Source organism: Manihot esculenta, chromosome 4, assembly GCF_001659605.2.
Source record: "Manihot esculenta cultivar AM560-2 chromosome 4, M.esculenta_v8, whole genome shotgun sequence".
In the NCBI taxonomy this organism is placed as follows: Eukaryota; Viridiplantae; Streptophyta; class Magnoliopsida; order Malpighiales; family Euphorbiaceae; genus Manihot; species Manihot esculenta.
In genome coordinates this window covers 16,908,563-16,918,824 of record NC_035164.2, presented here as the reverse complement: position 1 = coordinate 16,918,824, position 10,262 = coordinate 16,908,563, and positions in this window count along the sequence as shown.

Here is a 10,262-nt window from a genome sequence, read left to right as displayed (position 1 = left end):
TTCCAGCGAGTACGCTGACACCACTATCTATAGGATTAGGGCTCCCCTTCCTAATGAGAGGATTGTTTTTCCCAATCCACCTCTAGTGGGCTTAATAGACGCCCAGCAAGGACGTAGCTTAGTTTTCTTTGTTAAGCAGCGTGATTTCGGGCTGCATTCCCTTTTACCAATTTCTTCATTGAGGTCTTCTATTACTTCGGAGTGAACCCCCGTATGTTGTCCCCCAACTTCATCCTCTTCATGTGTTGTTTTGAGTCTGTAGTTTGTGTTGGCATTTTGCCCCCTGTGTCACATTATTTTCCACCTTCTTTCATCTCGTTAGATTCAACCATAGGTTTATTATTTTGGTCTCCAAGGAGGGTTGTCTATTTTCGCTAGTTACAAAGACTCGATAAAGGGCTGGGCTGAGGCCTTTGTGGTAGTCAAGCTGAAAGAGAGCTCAAGGATAAAATGGGATGTTGATCTCTATTGGGGGAAGTCCCTCAGGGCTGCAACGACTTCTCTAGGCTGACCCTATTGGACTAAGTCTGCGGATGACGTCGAGAAGTGCATGTTCATGTCCAACCTCCAGGACTGCCGGGAAGCTGGTACTGCTAACTATTATTTTTTTGCTTTTCTTCCTTGTTGTGCTTTCTTTTGTTATTCTAAGTTCTAATCCGAATTGACATCTCTTTTTCAGCTTTTGTCGTTCCTATGGACAACATTAAGCTCCCAAAGAACTTCTCCCTATCTCGGGAGAGCATGAAGGCCATATTGGATGCCCTCAAGGTTGGAAAAATGATGGCGGATGTGACCTGAGAGGTCTTTCAGGCTGTGGCCTCTACTACAGCAAACTGGACTACTACCCCTGCCCTAACTTTGGCATTGGTACTTGTAGTAGGGTGTTCTTGATCTGCAGCTTCAAGGGCCTCCATCCTTACTAAGGCACCAGCTCCAACCAAATCTCTGGCAACTCCTAAGTTGGCCTCCAAGGGCCTATTGCCATCAGCGAGTCTACCGAGAGTAGTTCAAAAGAGGGCACTAGGGTTGCCTCTTTGGATGTCCTACCACTCCAAGCTGTGGGGGCCATCGTGATTAGAGGGGCAACTAGCAAACGAGCTCGGACCTCAGAACCTGCTACTAAAGGCAAGGCTGCCAAGCGAGCTTGTGTTATGGGGCCTATGAAGATAGCCCCTCCCCTCTTTGCTAACAATGGGAAGAAGGCAGTGGAGCAGTTATCCTCAGCTCCTAACAACGAGCTCTTGAACGCTGCTAAAGTGACTCTTGAATCTATGTCGGCCTCAATAACCAAGATGCTTTGTAATTGTTATAGGTTATAAGAAGTAAATATGTTAATATAAGAAGTAAATATTGATAGATGGGTTAGTTGCTTAATCTTAGGGATTGTATAATTATAGATGTAACGACCCGAAAACCGGACCGCTATCGGCGCTAGGATTCAGGTCGACTTAAGGTCGCCGGAACCCGTAGCAAGCCTACTGTGCACTCTGTGTACCTGTTAAATCCCATACATGATCATACATTTCCATAAAAATTTTGAACTTTTTCATTCACCAAGCTTGACCAGTGCATGCACTCTCTCTGTAAACATAAAACCCCATACTAGAGCCCTCATCAAATGCTCTAGATGGGTCATCAGTACATATATCAAGCTTGGTTCTCATCATAAACATCATAAAACATGACATAATGATCATAGACAAAGGGATTACTCTAGGGCCAAGCACAATACTATCTCAATAGTTATTACATAACTTTACATAAGCTCTTTGTACAATACATGTCCACTACACTATACTATTCCACTTAGACTTTACCCTTGCTGATCCTTTATCTTCTCTGTGGCCCTGAAAACATGGGGGTTAGGGAGAGGAGTGAGCTACTAGAGCCCAGTGACCAGAACAATAAAACCATTTCATAAAACATGCTATCATGAAATGCGTCACATCACAAGTAAACCATATCAAGGATGGACTGATCCAAAATCCCTCTGCTCTGTGCTCGGCCCTCAAAGGAGCTCCTCAGGACTTCTGTTACATACAAATAAACTCTGTGCCCGGCCCTTGGTGGGGCTCCTCAGGACTTCTGTTACATAGAAACAATATCCAGAGGGCTAATGGATCGTCCTGTTGTCCATCCACATCAACAATAAATAATGCAATGCATCATCTTAGTGAACACTAATGCAATACATCCTAAGATACATATGGCATTTATGATGCATGAAACATGCGAAAACTTTCATTGAAGTTTAAAACATAGTTCAGTTCCACTCACCTCTAGCAACTGCTGAACAGTCTCTGTATCTCTAACTCTATGGGCCTCCTTGGTTCCTCAGGTCCGCACCTACAAAGGAGGACTCAAATGAGGGACCGAACATACTCTAACATAACTCTGAACATCTCCCCAAACACCCCCTAAAACATCATAAACATGCATGGAAAAATGGGCAAAGGAAGGCTGGACAGGGCACTTTCGGCGGCAGGTTTGGCGGCCGAAAGTCCCTCTAGAGCCGAAACTCATGCACTTTCAGCGGCACCTTCGGCGGCCGAAAGTCCCTTCCAGATCCGAAAGTCCAAACTTTCGGGGGCAAGGTTCGGGGGCTGAAAGACCTTCCAGAGCCGAAAGTCACCCACCTTCGGCGGCATGTTCGACGGCCGAACCTCCCCTCCAGAGACAAAAGTCCCAACTTTCGGGGGCAAGGTTAGGCGGCCAAAACAGCCTCCTTAAGGGGTTCGGCGGCCGAACCTTGCTTCGGCGGCCAAACCTGAGTTCTCCAAGAAGGCAGAACTCGGGTCAAACATGCATATTTAGCCTCCAAAACCTATAAAACACCCATATCATGCATACCACTTCGCTAAAACATACATATACTCTTTTTCATGCATATAGGGGCTCAAAAACTAGTTTAAACCCCACAAACAACATCATAGCATCTCATATAGCATATGATCAACATAACTCTTTAACCTATAGATCCACTATAACCATACCATAAAACTCTCTTAAACTCTTTAAACAATGCTTAAAACATAAGGGGAGGTGAGGATCTATGCTTACCTCTTGAAGATCGAGAGGATTGATGGTCCTAACTCAGAGATATAGAGGAAAACGATTCAAACTCTCCAAGTCTCTAAACTTTGCCTTCTTTGCTCAAAACTTCAAAAACCAAGTTCAAAACTCATTAAAACTTGCAAACTTGTGAAGAAAAAGATGAAAACAACCAAAGGAGGACAAAAACCTACCTTTGCACGAAAAGAGAGTGAAAACACACTCCATTTCCGGTCAAAGGGGCTTTTATAGGTGGCTGGCATACCTTCTTCGGCGGCCTAAGCAGCTTCCACACTTCCACCACCTTCGGCAGCCGAAGTGGGGATTCGGTGGCAGCAAAACCATGCAACTTTCGACGACCTAACTTCACTTTCAATGGTCGAACCTGGTAATTGCCTCCTTGGTCTTTTCCTTTTCAACACTCAATTTTCTTAATCAAAACCATCAAAACATGTCAAAACATTTTGAAAAACCTCTGTTTTACCCTTCTAGAAGGCTCCGACATCCGAGAATTCCAGATTCCAACGGAGATCCCGTCGGAAAATAGGAGTTCCGATGCCGGGGTCTAGCCGGGTATTACAATAGGCTTGATTTTCCTTCCTGCTTAGATACCGTCTCTCATGTATAAATAGGTTGTAATTGTAACGACCCGAAAATCGGACTGCTACCGGCGCTAGGATCCAGATCAGCTTAAGGCCGCCGGGACCCGTAGCAAGCCTGACATGCAACCTGAAAATCTGTATAATCCCATACATGATCAAAAACATGCATAAAAATTTAAAACTTTTCCTTCAAACATCCAACTCAACTTGAACATACATGTACATAGTCATAATCATAATCGTGATCCCTCTGTGGGATCTCATCAATGCCCCAACGGGCGATACAATATGAGATGAGTTGGCTTTCATGAACATTATAAAACATTTTTGATCATGTAATAAAAGGGATACCTCATACACAATGTTAAGCACAATATCTAATCCTCAATATCATTACATGACTGAAACTGTACTTTTACATAACATTAATACATTTATCATGTCCACACTATCTATTACATACATCAGACTTCATTACTCTTGTAAACCTCCTGGTCTACCCTGTACCTGCAATCCTGGGGAAAAGGGGAGAGGGGTGAGCTACTAGAGCCCAGTAAGCAGAATAATAAAAAAAACATTTAAATCATATGGATCATGGAATGCATCACATCACATCTAATCACATCAAGGATGAATTTGTCACCAATAGCCCTCTACATGGTCCAACTGTGCCAGAACGTAGAATGGGTCCTGGTCTTTCCCTTACATATCATAACATAACAGTGTCCAACTGTGCCAGAACGTAGAATGGGTCCTGGTCTTTCCCTTACATATCATAACATAACAGTGTCCAACTGTGCCAGAACGTAGAATGGGTCCTGGTCTTTCCCTTACATAGTGCCAGCGAACGTAGAATGGGTCCCACTGGTCTTACATTCCATACCGTACACATCGTCATATCATAGATCGAGGGCTATGGATCATCCAACATTCATCCACATCAACATTTAACATATGCAATGCAACATATTCGTGAATTCTAATGCAAGCAACCTAATTCATCACATGGCATTCATGATGCATGAAGCATGCTAAAAAGTACATTATTTGTTTTAAAACATAATAGGTTATTCCACTCACCTCTGGATAGCTCCGACCAGACACTGGGGCAACAGACTCACTGCTGGGGTCCTCGGTTCCTCGGGTCCGAACCTACACAGGTGGACTCAAGTGAGGGACCAAACATACATGAACATAACTCTAAACTATTCCCCAAAAACCCCCTAAAACATCATGGAATTATCATAGAAAAACATGCAAGGAAGGGCTGGACAGGGCACTTTCGGCGGCAGGTTCGGCGGCCGAAAGTCCCTCCAGAGCCGAAAGTCAGGCAGGTTCAGCGGCACCTTCGGCGGCCGAAACTTCCAGATAGAGGCGAAACTCATGCATGTTCGGCGGCACCTTCGGCGGCCGAAAGTCCCAGACAGAGACGAAAGTCTCTTTTCGGGGGCAACTTCGGCAGCCGAAAGGCCTGCCTCCCCAGCCATGTTCGGCGGCCGAAAGCTCCTTCGGCTGCCGAACCTGGTTTCTGCCAAAGGGCAGAAACTTGGCTCCCTTATGCATTTATGCCTCCAAAACTAACCAATCATGCATAAACCTATTCTACAATATTCCTAAGCATTCACAAGCAAACATACAAGTTCCTAGGGGCATCAAACCATCGAAAACCCCAACTACAACACACAAGCAACTCACATTGCTCAAAAACATACATTTATACCCATAAACATAACTATGACCTAAACATGCATTCTACCCCTATGAACTTCATAAAACTTACTTAAAACATAACATAAGCTAGAGATCGAATCTTACCTCTTGAAGATCGAGAGTAGAGGCGACCAAACTTGGGGTTGGAAGAGATTCGAGTTCTCGAACCTCAAAGCTCCAAAACTTTGCTCAAAAGCTCAAATCTTCAAAACGAAGTTAAAACAAGTGAAAAACTTGAAAGATCTAGAGGAAAAACATCAAAGATCGGTGAGGGGCGGCGGAAAGCTCACCTTGGCCGAAAATGGGGAAAAGCTCACCCGTTTTCGGCTAAGGGACCCTTTTATAGTGGCTGGCCAGGCCACGTTCGGGGGCCAAATGTGCCTCCGCATGCATGCCATGTTCGGCGGCCGAACTTGAGGTTCGGCGGCCGAACCTGGACTTCCCTCACTTGTGCTTTTGGGGGCCTAAAGGCGCTCCCGAAGGCATGCATGTTCGGCGGCCGAACTTGAGGTTCAGCGGCCGAACCTGAGTTTTCCTCCAAGGTTGTTTTTATGCAAAAACTCATTTCCATTTTACTTAAAACCATGAAATACCTTAAAACATTTTATGAAAACATGTTTCTACCCTACTAGAGGCTTCCGACATCCGAGATTCCACCGGACGGTAGGAATTCCGATACCGGAGTCTAGCCGGGTATTACATTCTCCCCCCTTAAGAACATTCGTCCCCAAATGTACCTCAACTAGCACACATAGCATGGCATAAAACATAACATACATACATACATAGCACATAAACACATAGGGATCTAACCTTAAAAGAGATGAGGGTACTGCTGGAGCATATACTCCCGTGTCTCCCAAGTGCATTCCTCCAAATTGTGGTGGTTCCACAGGACTTTCACCATCGGGATTTCCTTGTTTCTTAGCTTTCTGATCTGGGTGTCTATGATCCGTATTGGCTGTTCAACATAGGTGAGATCCTCTTGGACCTCCACATCAGGCTCACTAAGAACCTTGCTCGGATCTGACACAAACTTCCTCAACATTGAAACATGGAAAACCGGATGGATTCTTTCCATTGAAGTAGGTAAATCCAGCTTGTACGACATATTCCCAATCTTTTGCAAGATTTCAAAGGGTCCGATGTATCGTGGGGCTAGTTTACCTTTCTTCCCGAAGCGAACCACTCCCTTCATAGGAGACACCTTGAGCAATACCAGATCCCCCTCCTGAAACTCTAACTGCCTTCTGCGGACGTCTGCATAGCTCTTCTGTCTGCTGGCAGCAGTCTTGATTCTTTCTCTGATTATGGGTACTACCCTGCTGGTAATCTCTATAAGCTCAGGCCCTGCCAAGGCCTTTTCTCCAACTTCCTCCCAGCAAACAGGTGATATGCACTTCCTTCCGTACAAAGCTTCATATGGAGCCATCCCGATGCTAGCATGATGGCTGTTATTGTAGGCAAACTCCACCAAAGGCAGATGCTGCCTCCAAGAACTGCCAAAGTCCAGCACACACATTCTGAGCATATCCTCGATAGTCTGGATGGTCCTTTCTGACTGTCCATCAGTCTGGGGGTGGAAGGCAGTACTGAAATCCAACCTGGTACCCATGGCGTTCTGCAGACTCCGCCAAAATCTGGAGGTGAACTGGGGCCCTCTATCTGACACTATCGAAACAGGAACCCCATGCAGTCTGACGATCTCATCCACATATACCTACGCCAACTTGTCCACAGAGTAGCCACTCCTGACAGGAATGAAGTGAGCAGATTTGGTGAGTCTGTCCACAATCACCCATATGGAGTCCACTCTGTTGGACGCCGCCGGTAACCCCACTACGAAGTCCATAGCTATATTTTCCCATTTCCATTCTGGAATAGGTAGCGGGTTAAGCATTCCAGCCGGCTTCTGATGTTCCAGCTTCACCCTTTGACACACTTCGCAGGCTGACACGAACTATGCCACTTCTTTCTTCATAGCTGGCCACCAATAAACCTTCTTTAGATCTTGATACATCTTGGTGGCTCCGGGGTGAATGTTGTATCTTGCATTATGAGCCTCCCTCATAATGTCTCCTTTTAGCCCGATGTCATCTGGTACACATAGTCTGCTCCCATAGCGGAGGATCCCCTTGCTGTCGAATCTGAACTCACTATCATTGCCTGACTGAACAGTCCTGGCAATCTTCACTAACTCCGGGTCCTCATGCTGTTTCTGAGCCACTTGCTCTAGAAACACGGGTGCCACTCTCATCTGGGCTACCAAAGCACCTGTACCAGACAACTCCAACTGAAGACCTTCCTCAACGAGCTTGTAAAACTCCTTCACTACTGGCCTCCTCTCTGCCGATATGTGGGATAAACTACCGAGTGATTTCCGGCTTAAGGCGTCTGCCACAACATTCGCCTTACCCGGATGGTACTGAATCTTGCAATCATAGTCACTCAGCAGCTCCACCCATCTCCTCTGTCTCAAATTCAAATCTCTTTGACTCAGTATGTACTGCAGGCTTTTATGATCTGTGAAGATCTCACATTTTACCCCATAGAGGTAGTGCCTCCACATCTTGAGTGCAAAGATTACTGCTGCCATCTGCAGGTCATGCGTGGGGTAATTCAACTCATGCTTCTTCAGCTGCCTAGAAGCATAAGCGATCACCCTCTCATTCTGCATTAGTACACAACCCAGTCCCACACGGGACGCATCACAAAAGACTGTAAAGTCTTCATCACTGGATGGCAGAGCTAACACTGGTGCTGAAGTCAACCTCTTCTTAAGCTCTTCAAAACTCTCCTCGCACTGGTCGGTCCACAGAAACTTCTGATTCTTCCTGGTTAACCTGGTCAAAGGAGCTGCTATCTTTGAGAAGTCCTGAACGAACCTCCTGTAGTAACCTGCCAAACCCAAGAAACTTCTAATCTCTGTCACTGAAGTGGGTCTAGGCCAGTTAGCCACAGTTTCTGTCTTCTTGGGGTCCACCTCAATCCCATTCTCTGACACTACATGCTCCAAGAACGAAATGCTCCTCAGCCAGAATTCACACTTAGAGAACTTGGCATACAAGCCATGTTCCCTCAAAGTCTGCAAGACCAACCGCAGATGATGGGCATGCTCCTCTGCATTCCTGGAATACACCAAGATATCATCTATGAAGACAATAACAAAGTGATCCAGGTATTGGCTAAATACTCTGTTCATGAGATCCATGAATGCTGCAGGGGCGTTGGTTAACCCGAACGACATTACAAGGAACTCAAAATGCCCATATCTGGTCCTGAAAGCTGTCTTCGGCACATCTTCATCCCTTATCCTTAGCTGATGGTGCCCCGATCTTAGATCTATTTTGGAGAAACAACCCGCTCCTGCTAGATGGTCGAATAGATCATCGATCCTTGGCAGAGGGTACCTATTTTTGGTAGTGACTTTGTTCAACTGCCTGTAGTCGATACAAAGTCTAAGGGATCCATCCTTCTTTCTCACAAACAAGACCGGAGCACCCCAAGGTGAGGTACTCTGTCGGATGAAGCCCTTCTCTACCAGCTCTTGCAACTGTTCTTTCAACTCCTTCAACTCGGCTGAGGCCATCCTGTAGGGAGGGATAGAGATCGGTCTAGTTCCAGGCACCAACTCTATCTCGAACTCTATCTCCCTAGCAGGTGGTAAACTTGGAAGCTCATCAGGAAAGACATCCTGAAACTCTCTGACAACTGGCACTGAGGCTGGCTCCCTGACCTGACTGACTAGTTCTCTCACATGAGCTAAGTACCCCTGACATCCCTTCCTAAGCAACCTACGAGCCTGAAGAGCTGATATCAGACCTCTAGGTGTGCCCCTCTTGTCTCCTCTGAAGACGACCTCTGACCCGTCCTGATCTCTGAACTTGACTACCTTGTCTCTGCAGTCCAAGGTAGCACCATGGGTAGATAGCCAATCCATCCCTAGAATGACATCAAAGTCTGTCAAATCTAGAACCACAAGGTCGGCGGAGAGGCATCTTCCCTCAACAAAAATTGGACTGTACTGGCAGACTGACACGGCCACTGACCCATAGGGGACACTCCAACCCAGAGACTATCAGACCCAACCTCTCAACGGCTCTCGGAGCAATAAATGAATGAGATGCCCCCGGGTCCATTAATGCATACACATCAGAACACCCAATGACGAGATTACCTGACACCACGGTGTTGGATGTGTTAGCCTCCTGTTGAGTCATGGTGAAGATCCTGGTTGGAGCTGATGGACCTTCACCTCGGGAACCAGAAGAAGAGGCTGCCCCTCTCCCTCTACCTCTGCCACTGCCCTGAGTTGTGGTTGGAGCTGCTGGCTGTGCCACACTACCAGAAGCTGTCTGCTGGGGTTGACCCATAAAAGGTGCTCTAGGACACTCCCGAGCTATGTGTCCCTCCTGTCCACATCTGAAACATGTATTAGTCCCAGCTCGACACACTCCCCTGTGCGGCCTTCCACATCTCTGGCATTCTGTACCATCTGAGCCTGAGCTCGAGCCACCGCCAAATCCCAGACCGGATTTCAACTTATTCCAAACCTTATTCTTCTTCGGCTTCTTGGTGGTGTTATCCCACCTCTTCTTACTTGAGCTCTGAGAAGAGAAACATGGTCCTCCTCTGCCTGGGGTCTTAACCCCTGAAGACTGGGTCACTGACTGTTTCACTGACCCCTCAACTATAGCACTCGCCTCCATCCTTCGAGCCATATCCACCACAGTGTGGAAACTTTCTCTCTCAGCTGACTGAATCAACGAGGAGTACCTAGAATGCAGCTTCATAACATATCTCTTGGCTTTCTTCGTATCTGTATCTAGAGCTTGCCCTGAAAAAGGCAATAGCTCCAAGAATTTATCCGTGAACTCCTCTACACCCATGTGCTCTGAC